A 19,699-nucleotide genomic window follows, 5' to 3' on the forward strand; every position below is an offset into this window, starting at 1 on the left:
TCAAAAAGCTCTACTCCAAAGCACTGTTTCAAAGGTGCTTTGAAGTGACCTCAGACACTGAAATGACTATAAGAGAGTTCTGGAGGAATGACTTCCAGGACAATGAACTCTGTTTGGAGAAAACTGTGGCCAGAATGTGTCCTTGAGAAGGATTTTGAAGGGTTTGAGGCTGACCCTGACGACCCTACACCTATTATGGAATCTACTCTGTCTTTGGGGAAGTCCATGGGGTGGGATGTGAGTGGCAAGGGTGTGGAAGAGGTGGTGGAAGACCACAGAGAAGAGCTAACCACTGAAGAGCTGCAAGACCTTCAACTGGAACAGCAACAGACAGCAACTGAGGAAACTGCTTCAAAGGAGAAGGAAGAGAGAAGGGAGAATGTGCCTTCTTCAGTGATTAAGGATGTGTGCAAAGTGGAGCAAGCTGCAAAGTTTTGTGGAGAAATATCGCCCTAACAAAGCTGCTGCAAGCCGTGTCTGCAACATGTTCAATGACAATGCCTTGTCCCACTTTGGGCATATCTTAAAGATATGCCAGAAACAGACCTCTCTGGACAGATTTTTTGTGCAACAAGGGTACACTGACCTAGTGCCAGTAAAAGACAAAAAAGAGAAGTAACCCCGGATAGGGCAATGATACCTGAAGTCCTTATGGAAGGAAATTCCCCTTCCAAACAATAACCTCTCCTCCTCCTCCTCCTCCTCCTCCTCCTCCTCCTCCTCCTCCTCCTCCTCCTCCTCCTCCTCCTCCCCTCCTTGCCGTCTTCCATACGCCAACAAGAGTCTTCAATAAAGTAAAAGTGATATTAAATGTTCATTTATCCATTTCATTAGTCATTTATATTTATTTTTCATTGTTTTCTGTATGTAAAACTATAGTTATTCTCTACAAAATGTATTTTTTGTTAATATTTTTGGTTGTCTGGAACGGATTAACTGGAGTCACATTATTTCTTGTGGGAAATATTGCTTCAGTTTTTGTACAATTCAGTTTCCGTTAGACTTTTTAGAACGGATTAATCACGAAAACTGAGGTTCCATTGTATTTAATGGCACACAAAATCCAACAGAATAAGAACATAAGAAAGAAGGAACACTGCAACAGGCCTACTGACCCATGCAGAGCAGGTCCATGTCCCCCCCCCCAAATTAGCCCAATGACCCACCCAGTCTGGTCACCTCCACTCAAGGAAGGACCACGGCACCAGACCCAGAAGCACAAGCTAGTCAGGTCTAACTCACACCCACCCACACCCACTCATGTATTTATTTAACCTATTTATAAAACTACACAACGTTTTAGCTTCCATAACTGTACTCGGGAGTTTGTTCCACTCATCCACAACTCTATTACCAAACCAATGCTTTCCTATATCCCTCCTCAATCTGAATTTTTTCAACTTGAAACCATTGCTGCGAGTCCTGTCTTGGCTGGAAATTTTCAGCACGCTATTTACATCCCCTTTATTTATTCCTGTTTTCCATTTATACACCTTGATCATATCATCCCTAATTCTAGGCCTTTCGAGAGAGAGAGCAGATTCAGGGCCCTCAGTCTATCCTCATAGGGAAGATTTCTGATACATGGGATCATCTTTGTCATCCTCCTCTGTACGTTTTCCAGAGCATTTATATCCATTCTGTAATACGGTGACCAGAACTGAGCAGCATAGTCTAAATGAGGCCTAACCAAGGATATATAGAGTTGAAGAACAACCTGAGGACTTCTATTATTTATACTTCTAGATATGAAGCCAAGAATTTTGTTAGCTTTATTGCGAACACTAATGCACTGCTGTCTTGGTTTTAGATTACTGCTAACCAGAACTCCTAAATCCTTTTCACAATCAGTAGTATTAAGATCTACATTATTTAGTTTATGTGTGGCATGGTTATTTACCTGTCCAACATTCAGAACTTTGCATTTGTCTATATTAAACTGCATCTGCCACTTCTCCGACCATTGCATTAGCCTATTCAAATCATCCTGGAGTGCTCTAGTGTCCTCATTAGAATGAATTGGACGGCCTATTTTGGTGTCATCAGCAAATTTGCTCATGTCGCTATTTATTCCCTCATCCATGTCATTTATGTAAATTGTGAATAACAACAGGCCCAACACTGACCCCTGACGAACACCGCTTGTGATGTGCCCCCATTCTAATTTCTCCCCATTTATGCACTCTCTGCTGCCTATTTGTCAGCCATGTCTCTGCCCAGGAAAAAATTTCTCCTCCTATTCCGTGTGCCTTAAGTTTCCTCAATAGCCTCTGATGTGGAACTCTATTGAAAGCCTTACTGAAGTCCATATACACAATATCGTATTCATTACCATGATCTACCTCCTCAAACACCCTAGTGAAAAAAGTTAGTAAATTTGTAAGACAGGAACGCCCCTTTGTAAAACCGTGTTGAGATTCATTAATAATCATCTGTGCCTATCAAGATGGCTACGAATTGCTTTGGCAATTATTGATTCCATAAATTTTCCCACTATGGACCTGCATAATAAAAAGAAATAGGTTACCATGCTACAAGTACCTTTAAAGTAGTGTGTGTAGACAATACAAGGATTAAAGTGCATGTCATCTGTAGAACCCCAGTCAGAAATACTTTGAGCCCCACAATAAGAATTACAGTACTCTTTCAATGTGTTTATACACATGTATATACATCATTTAATCCTTCATGATGACAGTAATAACAGGAATAATAATATATAAAGCATTCTGTTAATAGTAAAGGAAGAGGAAAAGAAGAAGAGAAGACAACAAAGAAGAAAATAATAATGATACTAATAAATGGAAAATCATTGTAAATGTCTGCCATAACTACCCAATTTCCCCTTTATGATGATGTAGATAAAAGGAAGGCGATGATGGGAGAGGTATAGAGAATATCTCACCTAGTTATCTCTTAGTCGGACTTATGTAACACTTATTTAACATAAGTGTTAAATAAACACATTTTTATTAACACAAGTGTTAAATAAGTGTTCAAGATTCTTAAAGGTATTTCAAACATCTTAAAGTTCTAAATAATTGAAGAAGCACTTGTAACACTAGTCAACAATTTCTACATACTGCTCTGGCTATTATAAAGCACCATCTATCTGCTCCAAATGGAAAACAATGTGTGATAAGAACAAAGGTTGTCTTCAACAAGAAGGCAGAAGGAAAGAAACAAAAAGGAAGAAAGACTGTCTTGAACAAGCAGAAGGAAAGAAACAAAATAAAATCAAGACTGCCTTCAAGAAACACTAACACACAACAGCAGAAGGGAAGTACAGTAATAAAAATGTAAGGAAAAATTAAGTGAAAAATAAATGACAAACAACTAGATAAGAACATTTACTAAAAGGTTGATGTAGAAATGGAAAAGAATACACCAAATCACTGAATGGAAGTGCAATGAATATAGCCACAGGAGAAAAAATACAAGTAAAAAAAAAAAAGTACTTTCTTTAAATTTCTTCCACTAGAACAGTACCCCCATGGTCAACAAGTGCCCTTGATAAAGAAACTATACAGTACAGGTACAGTACAGTAGAGGTATGGATACAGTACAATACAGGTGCAGTACAGGTACAGTATAGTACAGTACAGTAACGGTACAGTACGGTACAGGTACAGTACGGTACAGGTACAGTACGGTACAGGTACAGTACGGTACAGGTACAGTACGGTACAGGTACAGTATGGTACAGGTACAGTACAGGTACAGTACGGTACAGGTACAGTATAGTACAGGTACAGTATAGTACAGGCACAGTAAAAGTAAAGTATAGTACAGGTACAGTACAGAATAATGAGCATTCAGGTGGATGGCAACTAGAGCAAAAAGTATTAAGGCATTAGATAAGCAAAGCTGATAAGACAAGATTTATTTCTAGAGTGACAACAAAGTTGGATGGCTAAGACAAACATTAACTTGGGATGCAGGTAGTGTACTGGTATAAAAAAAAAAAGGTTAGATATAATAAGCAGTGTTTCTGCTGAATTTTAATATTACATCACAGAGTAGTTCATGTTGAATTTAAGATCCACAGTATCTTATGAATAGCAGTATTTAAAAAAATAAGTGATCAGTGAGTGAGAGTCTGGGAAGAATAACAGTGACTCTCATGAGAAGAAAAACAGCAGCTTGCAAATAATACACAAAAAGACCATCATTACCAGCCAAGTCTGAACCTCTGATAAATATGGATGATACATATCAATGAGGTGGTTTGGGCATTCAGAGAGGATGCAACTGATGGAATGATCAAGGTGTATATATTGGGTAGAAGAAGGTGAATGCAGGGTAGGGGTTGTCCCAAGATGGGTTGGAGGGAAGGGGCAAAGGTGTTGAGTGCTAGGGTCTTGAGCAAACAGCAGGTTTGTATTAGCATGTTAGACTGGAGTGGGGACAAATGGTGTTTTGTGGCTTGACATGCTGCTGGAGTGTGAGCAAGGCAACATTTATTAAGGGATTTTGGGGAAATCCATAAGCCAGTCTTGAGTCCTGGGGGTGAGAAGTACAGTGCAGAATTGTGATATCTTCACACTTCTGGCAAGGCAGCAATTCAATGAATGATGGTAAATGTGTTTCCTCTTCTCTGGTCACTCTACTTTGGTGGGAGACAACCCACAAGTTTTATACACCACATAAAAAATTTATATGAGGCACTGAGAAGAATAACAACGAACTTGCCAGTGAGTGAAAACTGTCCAAATGTTCATATTCTTCCAAGTAGCATAAACTTTACTCAGATTGGTGAGCTCATCACCTTATCCTTCCTTTTTTCATTAAGAGTAAAGGGATGTTTGGTTATGTAGTCATGCCCAACAACAGTGCTTTGGTTCCAGAGTATACCAATGAACTCACCTTACCACCCTCAAACGTTCACTAAATTTGCTTTAAAATGAGACCATTTTGATCAAAACTGTATTGTTGGTTACTGAGATATTGTTGCATATATGATGCAAAAGTTTGTAGGCAATATACTCAAAAGTGGCATAATGCAAGTTAATTAGTTTTTTACACAGTGTCTCATATCTGTCCTGCCCTACTAACAGATTAAGAAGGCATTGTTAATGATTTATCATTAACAATGCCTCTATATATATATGTTAAACATTATATAACATGATTCACAAAATCATAATAACACACTTGTAAACAACTCGCTGCATATAGAAGGGTTCATGCCTCACTCAGTTCAGTAAGTACTTATAATCCTGTGAACTGAATAGAAATAAACTTAGTCGGATAAATCTTATTATTCAAGCATGGTTCAGCGGATAACACACTGGCCTGCTAGTTTTAGGACTAGCTTGCCATGGGTTCAAACCCCATATACAAGCTACAAGTACCCTTTTTTTAGGTGAAGGCAAACAACCATCTGACTCTCTTAATATAAACTAACCTACTGTGAAGTACTCTACTGTACTTTACAGGAGGGCCCTGCTTTACAGTGCTTCGCTTTATGGTGTTTTGCTAAAACAGCACTTTTCTATTACACCCATTCTTCATTTATTCAGACTTCCTACAATAAATATATTCACCACTCACTATATGCCAAAGACGAATATATTTTAAGGTAAGTAATATGTGTACTGTAAATGCATTTTTTAAGCCTAGCACTATTGCTCACTTAATATTTTTTATTTATTATCACACTGGCCAATTCCCACCAAGGCAGGGTGGCCCGAAAAAGAAAAACTTTCACCATCATTCACTCCATCACTGTCTTGCCAGAAGGGTGCTTTACACTACAGTTTTTAAACTGCAACATTAACACCCCTCCTTCAGAGTGAAGGCACTGTACTTCCCATCTCCAGGACTCAAGTCCAGCCTGCCGGTTTCCCTGAACCCCTTCATAAATGTTACTTTGCTCACACTCCAACAGCACGTCAAGTATTAAAAACCATTTGTCTCCATTCACTCCTATCAAACATGCTCACGCATGCCTGCTGGAAGTCCAAGCCCCTCGCACACAAAACCTCCGTTACCCCCTCCCTCCAACCTTTCCTAGGCCGACCCCTACCCTGCCTTCCTTCCACTACAGACTGATACACTCTTGAAGTCACTCTGTTTCGCTCCATTCTCTCTACATGTCCAAACCACATCAACAACCCTTCCTCAGAACTCTGGACAACAGTTTTGGTAATCCCGCACCTCCTCCTAACTTCCAAACTACGAATTCTCTGCATTATATTCACACCACACATTGCCCTCAGACATGACATCTCCACTGCCTCCAGCCTTCTCCTCGCTGCAACATTCATCACCCATGCTTCACACCCATATAAGAGCGTTGGTAAAACTATACTCTCATACATTCCCCTCTTTGCCTCCAAGGACAAAGTTCTGTCTCCACAGACTCCTAAGTGCACCACTTGCCCTTTTCCCCTCATCAATTCTATGATTCACCTCATCTTTCATAGACCCATCCACTGACACGTCCACTCCCAAATATCTGAATACATTCACCTCCTCCATACTCTCTCCCTCCAATCTGATATCCAATCTTTCATCACCTAATCTTTTTGTTATCCTCATAACCTTACTCTTTCCTGTATTCACTTTTAATTTTCTTCTTTTGCACACCCTACCAAATTCATCCACCAATCTCTGCAACTTCTCTTCAGAATCTCCCAAGAGCACAGTGTCATCCGCAAAGAGCAACTGTGACAACTCCCACTTTATGTGTGATTCTTTATCTTTTAACTCCACGCCTCTTGCCAAGACCCTTGCATTTACTTCTCTTACAACCCCATCTATAAATATATTAAACAACCACGGTGACATCACACATCCTTGTCTAAGGCCTACTTTTACTGGGAAATAATTTCCCTCTTTCCTACATACTCTAACTTGAGCCTCACTATCCTCGTAAAAACTCTTCACTGCTTTCAGTAACCTCCCTCCTACACCATACACCTGCAACATCTGCCACATTGCCCCCCCTATCCACCCTGTCATACGCCTTTTCCAAATCCATAAATGCCACAAAGACCTCTTTACTCTTTAGCCTTATCTAAATACTGTTCACTTATATGTTTCACTGTAAACACCTGGTCCACACACCCCCTACCTTTCCTAAAGCCTCCTTGTTCATCTGCTATCCTATTCTCCGTCTTACTCTTAATTCTTTCAATAATAACTCTACCATACACTTTACCAGGAATACTCAACAGACTTATCCCCCTATAATTTTTGCACTCTCTTTTATCCCCTTACCCTCTTCCATACATTTATTAAATAATTGCACCAACCACTCCAAAACTATATCCCCACCTGCTTTTAACATTTCTATCTTTATCCCATCAATCCCGGCTGCCTTACCCCCTTTCATTTTACCTACTGCCTCACGAACTTCCCCCACACTCACAACTGGCTCTTCCTCACTCCTACAAGATGTTATTCCTCCTTGCCCTATACACGAAATCACAGCTTCCCTATCTTCATCAACATTTAACAATTCCTCAAAATATTCCCTCCATCTTCCCAATACCTCTAACTCTCCATTTAATAACTCTCCTCTCCTATTTTTAACTGACAAATCCATTTGTTCTCTAGGCTTCCTTAACTTGTTAATCTCACTCCAAAACTTTTTTCTTATTTTCAACAAAATTTGTTGATAACATCTCACTCACTCTCTCATTTGCTCTCTTTTTACATTGCTTCACCACTCTCTTAACCTCTCTCTTTTTCTCCATATACTCTTCCCTCCTTGTATCACTTCTACTTTGTAAAAACTTCTCATATGCTAACTTTTTCTCCCTTACTACTCTCTTTACATCATCATTCCACCAATCGCTCCTCTTCCCTCCCGCACCCACTTTCCTGTAACCACAAACTTCTGCTGAACACTTAATATATGATAGTGTAAACAATTTATCAAGCTTTTATATTCATTTGAAATTGAAAAAAGGCCTGTAAACAATTTATCAAGCTTTTATATTCATTTGAAATTGAAAAAAAGGCCATGTTTCACTTTACAGCAATTTTCACTTTACTGTAGTAGCCTGGAACCTAACCTGCTGTATAAGGAGGGCCCTCCTGTATATGAAACAAAGCTGTGCAAGACATTATACAAACAATATTTTTTCTTCAACTGTGCATGCAAGCAAACAAGTTTTAGACACAAGAACAAGACAACTAGTATTTCATCAATAAACAGCCTCATTCCAAGTTGAGCACTGAAACTGAGGGCTAATATTTTGACCACACCCCTTCCTTTAACGTACTCACTAACTCATTCCTTCACCCCGATGCGCAGTCACCATCTAAGTCTTCGTCTCTCAAGTTCAATGCAGAGATCAAACAGCAGTGACATCTGCAAATAGCAAGATCCCTCATTTCTGGAACTGTATTGCTCTTTCATAATATCCTACCTAACACAAGCAAATCATCCTAGTTAAAACACTACAAAAATGTAAAACTGATTTATCCTACTTTCCATTTATTTTTTTAACCATAATACAACAAAGTAACAGTTGAAGCGCAAGTTTTCTTTGGTTACTCTATATACAGTATACAGTGGAACACAAATTACCCTCACATCTTAAATTCAACTTGACTAGATTTAATAATAAAGACAGATGTCACATTAGAAATACAATACCACAAACTACTGTATAAGGAAAACATAAATACAGTAAAATTTTCTACATAGTTCTTAGTGAACATATTCTTTTAAGTATCTGCAATATGCAAGTACTGCTTTAGAAAATAAAATGCATGTACTGGGTAGAATAAATTCACAGTATTGGTACAGAAGAAGCAGAAACTCAGTCCTGCTATGTGAGCATTGAAAACCACAAAAATAGAAACTTTTATGATTATAAGTATTACACTGACAAGAATCTTAACTGATAGTTAAATAAAAATGCACACACATGCATGCATGCATGCATACACGAAAACTGAAGGTATAGTACACCAACACTGATGGTATAACAAGTGGGAGGAGTAGCACGGAAGATTCACAGAGTAATCACCAGACATCATAGCCCTCACAGAAACTAAGCTCTCAGGAATGATAACATATGCTATCTGTCCAACTGGATATCAGATCTTGACGAAAGACAGAGGGAACAGGGGGGATGGAGGAGTGGCACTGCTCATCAAACACCAATAAGATTTTGAAGAGTTGGAGACAGGGGACAGAGAAGCAAGGGACTACATAATAGAAACACTTCAAACTGGAGGTCCAAGGTGGTGATTGCAGTGATGTATAACCCACAACAGAATAGCAGGAGGCCAAGACAAGAATATGATGAGAGTAACAGAGAGATGGTTGATACACTGGCTGAAGTGACCAAAAAATCCCATGCAGGCAGGGCAGAGCTATTAGTTGTGGGTGACTTCAATCACAAAAAATCGACAGGGAAAACCTGGAGCTACATGGAGACCCAGAAATGTGGAGGGCTAAGATGCTGAAGCACTTGTAACACTAGTCAACAATTGCTTCTCGTGCATCAACATGTTAGGGACACTACCAGAGAGCGGGAAGAAGATGAACTAGCAAGACTGGACCTAGTGTTCACCTTGAGCAGTGCAGATATTGAGGTCATCACATATGAAAGGCCCCTCAGAGCTAGTGATCACATGGTTCTAAGCTTCAAATACATAGTTACAAGTAGAGAGGGAGGCAGGAAGAATGAAGCCAAACTACAAGAGAGGGGACTACACAGGCATAAGGAACTTCTTGCACGAGGTCCAGTGGGACAGAGAACTGGCAGGGAAAACAGTAAATGAGATAATGGAATATGTGACAACAATATGCAAGGGAAGCAGAGGAGTGGTTTGTACCCAAGGGCAACAGACATAATGAGAAGGCCAGGACATGCCCTTGGTTCACCCAGAGGTGTAGAGAAGCTAAAACAAAGTGTGGTAGAGAATGGAAGAAGTACAGAAGGCAAAGAACCCAGAAGAGCAAGGAGAGCAGTCCAAGAGTAAGAAATGAATATGCACAGGTAAGGAGGGAGGCCCAATGACAATACGAAAATGACATAACAGCAAAAGCAGTCTGACCTGAAGCTGTTGTACAGTCACATCAGGAAGAAAACAACAGTCAAAGACCAGGTAATCAGGCTGAGAAAAGAAGGAGGGGAGTTTACAAGAAACAACTTTGAAGTTCGTGAAGAGCTCAACATGAGATCCAATGAAGTATTCACTGGACACAATACAGGACACAATACATACAACCAAGGAGGAGGTGAAAAGGCTGTTAAGTGAACTAGATATTTCAAAGGCGATGGAGCAGGATAACATCTCTCCTTGGGTCCTGAGAGAGGGAGCAGAAGTGCTCTATACTCACCTATTTGTGGTTGCAGAGGTTGAGTCATAGCTCCTGGCCCTACCTCTTCAATGATTGCCACTAGGTCCTCTCTCTCCATGCTCCATGAGCTTTATCAAACCTCATCTTAAAACTATGTATGGTTCCTTCCTCCACTAAGTCACTTTCTAGGCTATTCCACTGCCTGACAACTCTATGACTGAAGAAATACTTCCTAACATCCCTTTGACTCATCTGAGTCTTCAACTTCTAATTGTGACCCCTTGTTTCTGTGTCCCATCTCTGGAGCATCCTATATCTTTGTCCACTTTGTCTATTCTGTGCAGCATTTAACCTTTCTTCATAGGACAGTCCCCTTAGCTCTAGGACTAGACTTGTTGCAAACCTTTGCACTTTCTCTAATTTCTTGACATGCTTGACCAGGTGTGAATTCCAAACTGGTGCTGCATACTCCAATATGGGCCTGACGTATATGGTGTACAGAGTCTTGAACAATTCCTTACTGAGGTATCGGAACACTATCCTTAGGTTTGCCAGAGGTCCATATGCTGCAGCAGTTATCTTATTGATGTGCGCCGCAGGAGATGTGCTCGGTATTATACTCACCCCAAGATTTTTTTCCTTGACTGAGGTTTGCAGTGACTCATGAAATCATAATGACATGATTGCAAACAAACCATACCACGGGTGGGGTTTGATCCCGTGGTCAGAGTCTCAAAAATCCAGACCGTCACGTTAGCCACTGGGCCAGCTAGCTCCAATAAGATTCATCCAACTAGGTATATATCTACACCATAGGAAGGTTAGCATAGGCACCACTGTGACCACAAATGCAAGTTTTTACAGACAAATCTCCCGTTAGCATGGCCGTGACAAACTCTAGCTCAAGTCCCCTCAAAGCCATCAACGTGACTCACGAAATCGTAATGACACGATTGCAAACAAACCATACCACGGGAGGGGTTTGATCCTGCAGTCAGAGTCTTAAAACTCCAGACTCTTGCGTTAGCCACTGGGCCAGCTAGCTTCAATAAGATTCATCCAACTAGGTATATATCTACACCATAGGAAGGTTAGCATAGGCACCACTGTGACCACAAATGCAAGTTTTTACAGACAAATCTCCCGCTAGCATGGCCATGACAAACTCTAGCTCAAGTCCCCTCAAAGCCATCAACGTGACTCACGAAATCGTAATGACACGATTGCAAACAAACCATACCATGGGTGGGGTTTGATCCCACGGTCAGAGTGTCTCAAAACTCCAGACCATCGCGTTAGCCACTAGGCCAGCTAGCTTCAATAAGATTCATCCAACCAGGTATATTTCTACACCATAGGAAGGTTAGCATAGGCACCACTGTGACCACTGTTTGCAATCGTGTCATTACGATTTCCTGAGTCATGTTGACGGCTTTGAGGGGACTTGAGCTAGAGTTCGTCATGGCCATGCTAGCGGGAGATTCGTCTGTAAAAGTTTGCATTTGTGGTCACAGTGGTGCCTATGCTAACCTTCCTATTGTGTAGAAATATACCTAGTTGGATGAATCTTACTGAAGCTAGCTGGCCCAGTGGCTAACGCGACGGTCTGGAGTTTTGAGATTCTTTGACCGCGGGATCAAACCCCACCCGTGGTATGGTTTGGTAGGTTTGCAGTCTTTGGCCACCTGGACTATACTGTGCCTGCGGTCTTCTTTGCCTTCCCTGATCTTCATGACTTTGCATTTGGCGAGGTTGAATTCAAGAAGCCAGATGCTGGACCACGTGTCCAGCCTGTCCAGGTCTCTTTGTAATCCTGCCTGATCCTCATCTGATTTAATTCTCCTCATTAACCTCACATCACCTGCAAACAGGGACACTTCTGAGTCTATTCCTTCCATTATGTCATTCACATATACCAAAAACAGCACAGGTCCTGGGACTGACCCCTGTGGAACCCCGCTTGTCACAGGCGCCCACTCTGACACCTTGTCATGTACCATGACTTGCTGTTGCCTCCCTGTCAGGTATTCTCTGATCCACTGCAGTGCCTTTCCTGTTATGTGTGCCCGATCCTCTAGCTTTTGCATTAACCTCTTGTGAGGAACTGTGTCGAAGGCCTTCTTGCAGTCCAAGAAAATGCAGTCTATCCACCCCTCTCTCTCTCATCTTACTTCTGTCACCTTGTCATAAAACTCCTGTAGGTTTATGACACATGATTTTCCTTCCCTGAAACTGTGCTGGTTGTCATTATACATTTGTTTATTTCCAGGCATTCCACCACTCTCCTCCTGATCTTCTCCATGATTTTGCATACTATACACGTTAATGACACAATTCTGTAGTTTAATGTCTCGTGTCTGTCTCCTTTTTTTAAAAATTGAGACTACATTTGCCATCTTCCAGACCTCAGGTAGTTGCCTAGTTTCAATGGATGTGTTGAAGATCTTTGTTAGTGGCACACACAGCATCTCTGCTCCCTCTCTAAGGACGCACGGAGAGATGCTGTCTGGTCCCACCACCTTTGAGGTATCGAGTTCACATAGCAGCTTCTTCACCTCCTCCTCAGTTATGTGTACCTCATCCAGCTCTTGTTGGTGTACCTCCCTGTTCTGATTTCCTGGAGTCCTACCCGTTTCCACTGTAAATACTTCTTTAAATCTCATGTTGAGCTCCTCACATACCTCTTGGTCATTTCTTGTGAACTCCCCATCATCCTTTCTCAGTCTGATTGCCTGGTCCTTGAGTGTTGTTTTCCTCCTGATGTGGCTATAAAACAGCTTCGGGTCAGACTTGACTTTCGATGCTATGTAATTTTCATATTGTCACTGAGCCTCCCTTCTTATCTGTGCATATTCGTTTCTGGCTCTTCAGCTGATCTCTTTATTTTCCTGGGCCCTTTGTCTTCTGTACCTTTTCCATTCTCTAGTACACCTAGTTTTTGCCTCCCTACACCTTTGGGTGAACCAAGGACTCGTTCTGGTCTTCCCATTATTTCTATTTCCCTTGGGAACAAACCTCTCCTCTGCCTCCTTGCATTTTGTTGTCACATAGTCCATCATTTCTTTTACTGGTTTTCCTGTCAGTTCTCTCTCCCACTGAACGTCTTGCAGGAAGTTCCTCATGCCTGTGTAGTCCCCCCTTTTGTAGTTTGAATTTTCCCATCCTATTCCTGCTACTCTCTCCACTTGTAGCTCAACTACGTGGTCAAAGCACAGAACCACATGATCACTAGCTCCTAGGGGTCTTTCATACATGATATCCTCAATGTCCAAACTGCTCAAGGTGAATACAAGGTCGTCTTGCTGGATCATCCTCACCTCTCTCTCTGGTAGTGTCTCTAACATGTTGATGCATGAGGTTTTCTAGTACCACATCCATCATCTTGGCTCTCCATGTTTTGGGACCACCATGGGGCTCCAGGTTTTCCCAGTCAATCTCCTTGTGACTGAAATCACCCATAACTAGTAACTTTGTTCCCCCCATGTGAGCTCTTCTGGCCACCTCAGCTGGTGTGTCGACCATTGCTCTATTGATCTCGTTGAATTCTTCTCTTGGCCTCCTGCAGTTCTGCGGCGGGTTGTACATTACTGCAATTACCACCTTATAGCCCTCAGACTGGATTGTTCCTAAGAAGTCCCTTTCGCCCATACCATCTATTCCTTCCATTTTCTCAAATCCCCACTGGTTTTTAATAAGCAGTGCAACTCCTCCTCCCCCTCTCCCCCCTCAATCTTTCCTGAGGATTTGATATCCAGGTGGAAAGATTGCATCTGTTATCCTGGTGAGTTTTGTTTTTGTGAGTGCTATTATGTTTGGGGATGTCTCCTTGATTCTTTCATGCCACTCCTTGCACTTAGTTGATATTCCATCTGCATTTGTATACCACACCTTCAACTTCTTTTCTAGAACTGTGGTCTGGAGGGTACGTTGGGGTTGGGGAAGTGGGAGACCTGATAAGGAACTATGGGTGGTTGCTGTGGGGGTGGAGTTTGTAATGAGGTGGGTGGGGGCATTGGATATGGCATGTGTGTTTTGGGTTAGAATGTTTGGTTGCATTGGGGTTGTCCTGGTTGGGGGGCTTCTGTAGGTGGTTGTGAGGGAGGCTGTATTTGATCTTCCTCCTGAGTCTGGGTTCTCCTGTCTCCATCTTCACCTCTCTTTCCTTTCATCTTTGTGCCATCTCTCTCAGTTTCTGCCTTTCTTCTTGCGTTCTGTCGCAGTCGAGATACACCTTTCGCTACACCAGCATGTCCCTTAGTCTTGCTTTCTCCTGCAGGGTCCTGTTCTGAGTCGATTCTGCCTTGAAAGTCACTTTCACTGGCTGGGTTCTTCTTCTTGCAAACCCCCCTATTCTCCAAAAATTTGCCAGCTGGGACATGTCATCTTCCCCTACTGCTTTTATGATGCTTTCGATCGCATTTTTCTCCCCTTGTCTTCTTACTTCGTAAGTTTCCCCTTCAACTTCCTGGAGCCCATAAACAAAGACTGACCTCTCCCTTTCATCCTCCCACTGCATATCCCTATGTATCCCCTGATTCGATTTAGTTTCCTTCATTGCAGCTTTCTTTTCTTCAGTTTCTTCACTATCTGTTGTCCTTGGGCCCAGTGGCCTGTCATTTTCTCTTCTCAGCTTTCCCTGGGCTCTGCTGTGGTCTGTTAGGGCCTCCACACATAGCTTAGCTCTTTCATTTTCTACAGTCCCCTCGACTGCTCTTGATGTGATTCTCTCTTTTCCTCGGGCTCCACAATGGTCTGATAGGGCTTCTGCTGCGTGCGTGAGAGAGAGAGAGAGAGAGAGAGAGAGAGAGAGAGAGAGAGAGAGAGAGAGAGAGAGAGAGAGAGAGAGAGAGAGAGAGAGAGAGAGACAGACAGACAGACAGACAGACAGACAGACAGACAGACAGACAGACAGACAGACAGAGACAGACGGACAGACAAAAGTAGAAGGTGGGATTGTGTGTTATGGTGTACGAGTATATAAGTGGAGTTTGCAGTGTGTGTGTAACCATATGAGTGTGGGTTTATAAAGCGTGTGAGAAGTAGTGGCAGGATTGTGTTATGGTGTTTGAAAGTGTATGTGGAGTCTGCGTGTGATGGTCTACAGTGCTTCCCTACCTGGCCTGACCTGACTCACACCTGACCTACTCACCTACCAGTTTATGTATTCTATGCTTCGCCTGTCTGCTCACCCTGTTCTACTAGAAATTACCAATTGCTATTTGTTGCTGAGTACTTAATATCCTATTCTTAAACATACTACAAGAGTTTTGAGTGAACATGTGTGTATGACTATATGAGGGTGTGAATATGGTGTGAAAAGTGGAAGGTGGGACCACTGTGTACCACTAACAACCAACACATCCATCGAAACTGGGTGACTATCTGAGGTATGGAAGACAGCAAATGTAGTCCCAATTTTTAAAAAAAGGAGACACACACACAGCATTAAACCACAGACCACTGTCACTGACACTTATGCAAAGTCACGGAGAAGATTATCAGGAGAAGAGTGGTGGACCACCTAGAAAGGAATTAGTTTATAAACAACAACCAGAACAGATTCAGAGACAGGAAATCCTGTCTCACAAACCCACCAGAGTTCTATGACAAGGTGACAGCAACGAGACAAGAGAGGGGTGGGTAGCTTGCATTTTCTTGGACTGTAAGGACGCTTTTGACACAGTCCCACACAAGAGACCAGTGTAAAAGCTGGAGGACCAGGCAGGTATAACAGAGTAGGCACTGCAATGTATCAGAGAATCCTGACTGGAAGACAGCAGCAAGTCGTGGTACGTGATGAGGTGTCAGAGCAGGCACCTGTAATAAGGGAGTTCCACAGGGGTCAGTCCTAGGACCATTGTTCCTAGTATCTGTGAACGACATGATGGAAGGAATACTCAAATGTGTCCCTGTTTGCAAACGATGTGAAATTGATGAGAATTCAGGAGGAGGAGGATAAGGCAGGACTACAAAGGGATCTGGACAGGCTGCAGGCCTGGTCTAGCAACTGGTTCCTGGAGTTCAACCCCATCGAGTGCAGTCATGAAGATCAGGGAAGGGCAAAAAAGACCGCAGAGTACAGTCTAGGGGGCCAAAGACTACAAACCTCACTCAAGGAAAGGAATCTCCTGAGGCGCACATCAACTACATAACAGCTGCAGCATATGGGCGATTAGCGAACCTACGAATAGCATTCTGACATCTCAGTCAGGAGTCGTTCTGGACCCCGTACACCTTGTAAGCCAGACCCATATTGGAGTATGCAGCTCCAGTTTGGAACCCACACCTGGTCAAGCACATCAGAAAACTAGAGAAAGTGCAAAGGTTTGCAGCAAGACTAATCCTGGAGCTAAGGGGCATGTCCTACGAGGAGAGGTTAAGTGAACTCGACATGACAACATTTGAGGTCGGGGGGACATGATAACAACATATAAAATGCTGAGAGGAATCGACAAGGTGGACAGACAGGATGTTCCTGAGATGGGACACAGCAACAAGGGGTCACAATTGGAAGTTGAAGACTCAGATGAGTCACAGGGATGGTAGGAAGTATTTCTTCAGTCATAAAGTTGTCAAAAAGTGGAATAGTCTGGAAAGTGAGCTAGTGGAGGCAGGTACCATACATAGCTTTAAGAAGAGGTATGATAAACCTCATGAAGCAGGGAGAGAGTTGACCCAGTGGCAACCAGTGAAGAGGCAGGGCCAAGAGCTGTGACTCAACCCTTGCAACCACAATTAGCTGAGTACATGCACACACATGCACATGCATACACACACACACACACACACACACACACACACACACACACACACACACACACACACACACACACACACACACACTGTATATAAGTTATTAAAACCACTGCCAGTAGCTACTGACCATAACTTTTGTGTAAATGTCAGGGACTCAAAATAAACCTCTCATTTTTTTTAATAGGATTTTGAAATATAAAAGCAATGACAGCCCAATCATGGTCATGATTTCCAAAATTGAATTTGAGCTTTAGATAAGTAATTTTTTTTTTAAGAATAATTATGGCAACAGTTATTTTCAAAAGAATCCATAACTTTTCCAAACTAAGGTCTAATGATCACCTAAACTAAGTGTTTTCATCTGTTCATGCATGTACATAACTGTTGCGGCCCCTGCCAAACTAGCGGTTAAATAGTTAACCTGCCGGCCGGCAGTACCACTGGGTGCGTCATCAAACCCAATGTGGGGGCTGCTGAGCCGGCCTTAGAGCAGTAAGAGCCTGAGTGCCTCACGGTACACACCTAAGCAGTAGGTACCTGACCACCGAAGGGTACACGTCTACTGGCTTTAGAAATTTTATGTACCTGAGCGCCTCACGGTACACACCTAAGCAGTAGGTACCTGACCACCGAAGGGTACACGTCTACTGGCTTTAGTAACAGTATGTACCAGAGCGCCTCGCTGTACACACCTAAGCAGTAGGTACCTGACCACCGAAGGGTACACGTCTACTGGCTTTAGTAACAGTATGTACCAGAGCGCCTCGCTGTACACACCTAAGCAGTAGGTACCTGACCACCGAAGGGTACACGTCTACTGGCTTTAGAAATATTATGTACCTGAGCGCCTCGCTGTACACACCTAAGCAGTAGGTACCTGACCACCGAAGGGTACACGTCTACTGGCTTCAACATTAAGTACCTGAACTCCTCAGGGTACACGTCTATGCAGTAGGTACCTGACCACCGAATCGTACCTATCTACTGGCGTTAGAAGAACCGCTCACCGCAGCTCACTGAGTCTGTTGGCCTCAGTTACTTGACGGCCGCATTCAGTGAGCTTGCAGCATGGTGTTCGGCTAGCGGTGTGTCAACCGTCTTTGGAGAGGATTTACTGGACTACCGGTGATGTCTGTGGACTCACCGTCTACGTTGATCAACTGTGGGCCGGAGTCGTCAGATGCTGTTTAGTGGGACATTACATGAAGAAAAGGTTGGAGTGTTACACTGAACTGGGCCAGGACCGTAGTGTGACACTGAGGGACGTACGATGGAGTGGAACACTGAGATATGCACAGGACCGTAGTGGAACACTGAGATGAAAAGGGTGTCGTGGGACACTGAAGATGGCCTGGTTGTAGTGTACACTGAACAGTGTCGTGTGACTGACTTCGTGTCGTGAGAGGCAGTTGATTGTAATTTATTATTATAAAAATGTTATTTATAATTTATTGTTTTAGCATAGAGATATATATATATAGTGACAGTAGTGTCAAGAGTTGTACCCTGTGTAGGGTCACGAATAATTATTTACTATTTTAGTAAAATGCTGATTATAATTTATTATAGTAACATGTACATATTATTATTATATCATAGTTCAAATACCTCTAGACCAAAGATAGTTGATTTTTATATATTAAAGATTAATTTATATTAATGTGTGTATTTATGTATCCCGAACTCTTTATTACAAAAGGAGTAAATCTTAACATCTCTCTCTTCTTTTAAAAATTACTTTTTTGTAATATATGAGTGGCCTGTCCGGGAGGATAATGATTATCTAGAATGATTTCTGGACGATCATATCCGGGATGACGGTTCGGGATACATATTACATTGATCTTTGTGTGTCGGTCCTTTTGTGGTGGGGGTGTTGCGGCCCCTGCCAAACTAGCGGTTAAATAGTTAACCTGCCGGCCGGCAGTACCACTGGGTGCGTCATCAAACCCAATGTGGGGGCTGCTGAGCCGGCCTTAGAGCAGTAAGAGCCTGAGTGCCTCACGGTACACACCTAAGCAGTAGGTACCTGACCACCGAAGGGTACACGTCTACTGGCTTTAGAAATTTTATGTACCTGAGCGCCTCACGGTACACACCTAAGCAGTAGGTACCTGACCACCGAAGGGTACACGTCTACTGGCTTTAGTAACAGTATGTACCAGAGCGCCTCGCTGTACACACCTAAGCAGTAGGTACCTGACCACCGAAGGGTACACGTCTACTGGCTTTAGTAACAGTATGTACCAGAGCGCCTCGCTGTACACACCTAAGCAGTAGGTACCTGACCACCGAAGGGTACACGTCTACTGGCTTTAGAAATATTATGTACCTGAGCGCCTCGCTGTACACACCTAAGCAGTAGGTACCTGACCACCGAAGGGTACACGTCTACTGGCTTCAACATTAAGTACCTGAACTCCTCAGGGTACACGTCTATGCAGTAGGTACCTGACCACCGAATCGTACCTATCTACTGGCGTTAGAAGAACCGCTCACCGCAGCTCACTGAGTCTGTTGGCCTCAGTTACTTGACGGCCGCATTCAGTGAGCTTGCAGCATGGTGTTCGGCTAGCGGTGTGTCAACCGTCTTTGGAGAGGATTTACTGGACTACCGGTGATGTCTGTGGACTCACCGTCTACGTTGATCAACTGTGGGCCGGAGTCGTCAGA

General features: G+C 42.7%; 1 protein-coding gene across 8 annotated transcripts in view; it reads right to left on the reverse strand.

Moving 5' to 3' along the window:
* The window catches only part of LOC128685468 (embryonic polarity protein dorsal), a 157,847-nt gene that overhangs the window by 105,855 nt on the left and 32,293 nt on the right, over positions 1 to 19,699 (reverse strand). For 4 of the 8 annotated variants that reach the window (XM_053772015.2, XM_053772014.2, XM_053772010.2 and 1 more), the window contains exon 2: positions 8,235 to 8,323. The exons of 2 other annotated variants lie outside the window; for them this stretch is intronic. The gene's annotated coding sequence lies outside the window, so the exon portion shown is untranslated. The remainder of the gene's footprint in view (positions 1 to 8,234; positions 8,324 to 19,699) is intronic. 2 more of the 8 variants (XM_053772012.2, XM_053772009.2) reach the window with 1 other exon arrangement.

This window comes from Cherax quadricarinatus, chromosome 8, assembly GCF_038502225.1.
Source record: "Cherax quadricarinatus isolate ZL_2023a chromosome 8, ASM3850222v1, whole genome shotgun sequence".
Taxonomy (NCBI): domain Eukaryota; kingdom Metazoa; phylum Arthropoda; class Malacostraca; order Decapoda; family Parastacidae; genus Cherax; species Cherax quadricarinatus.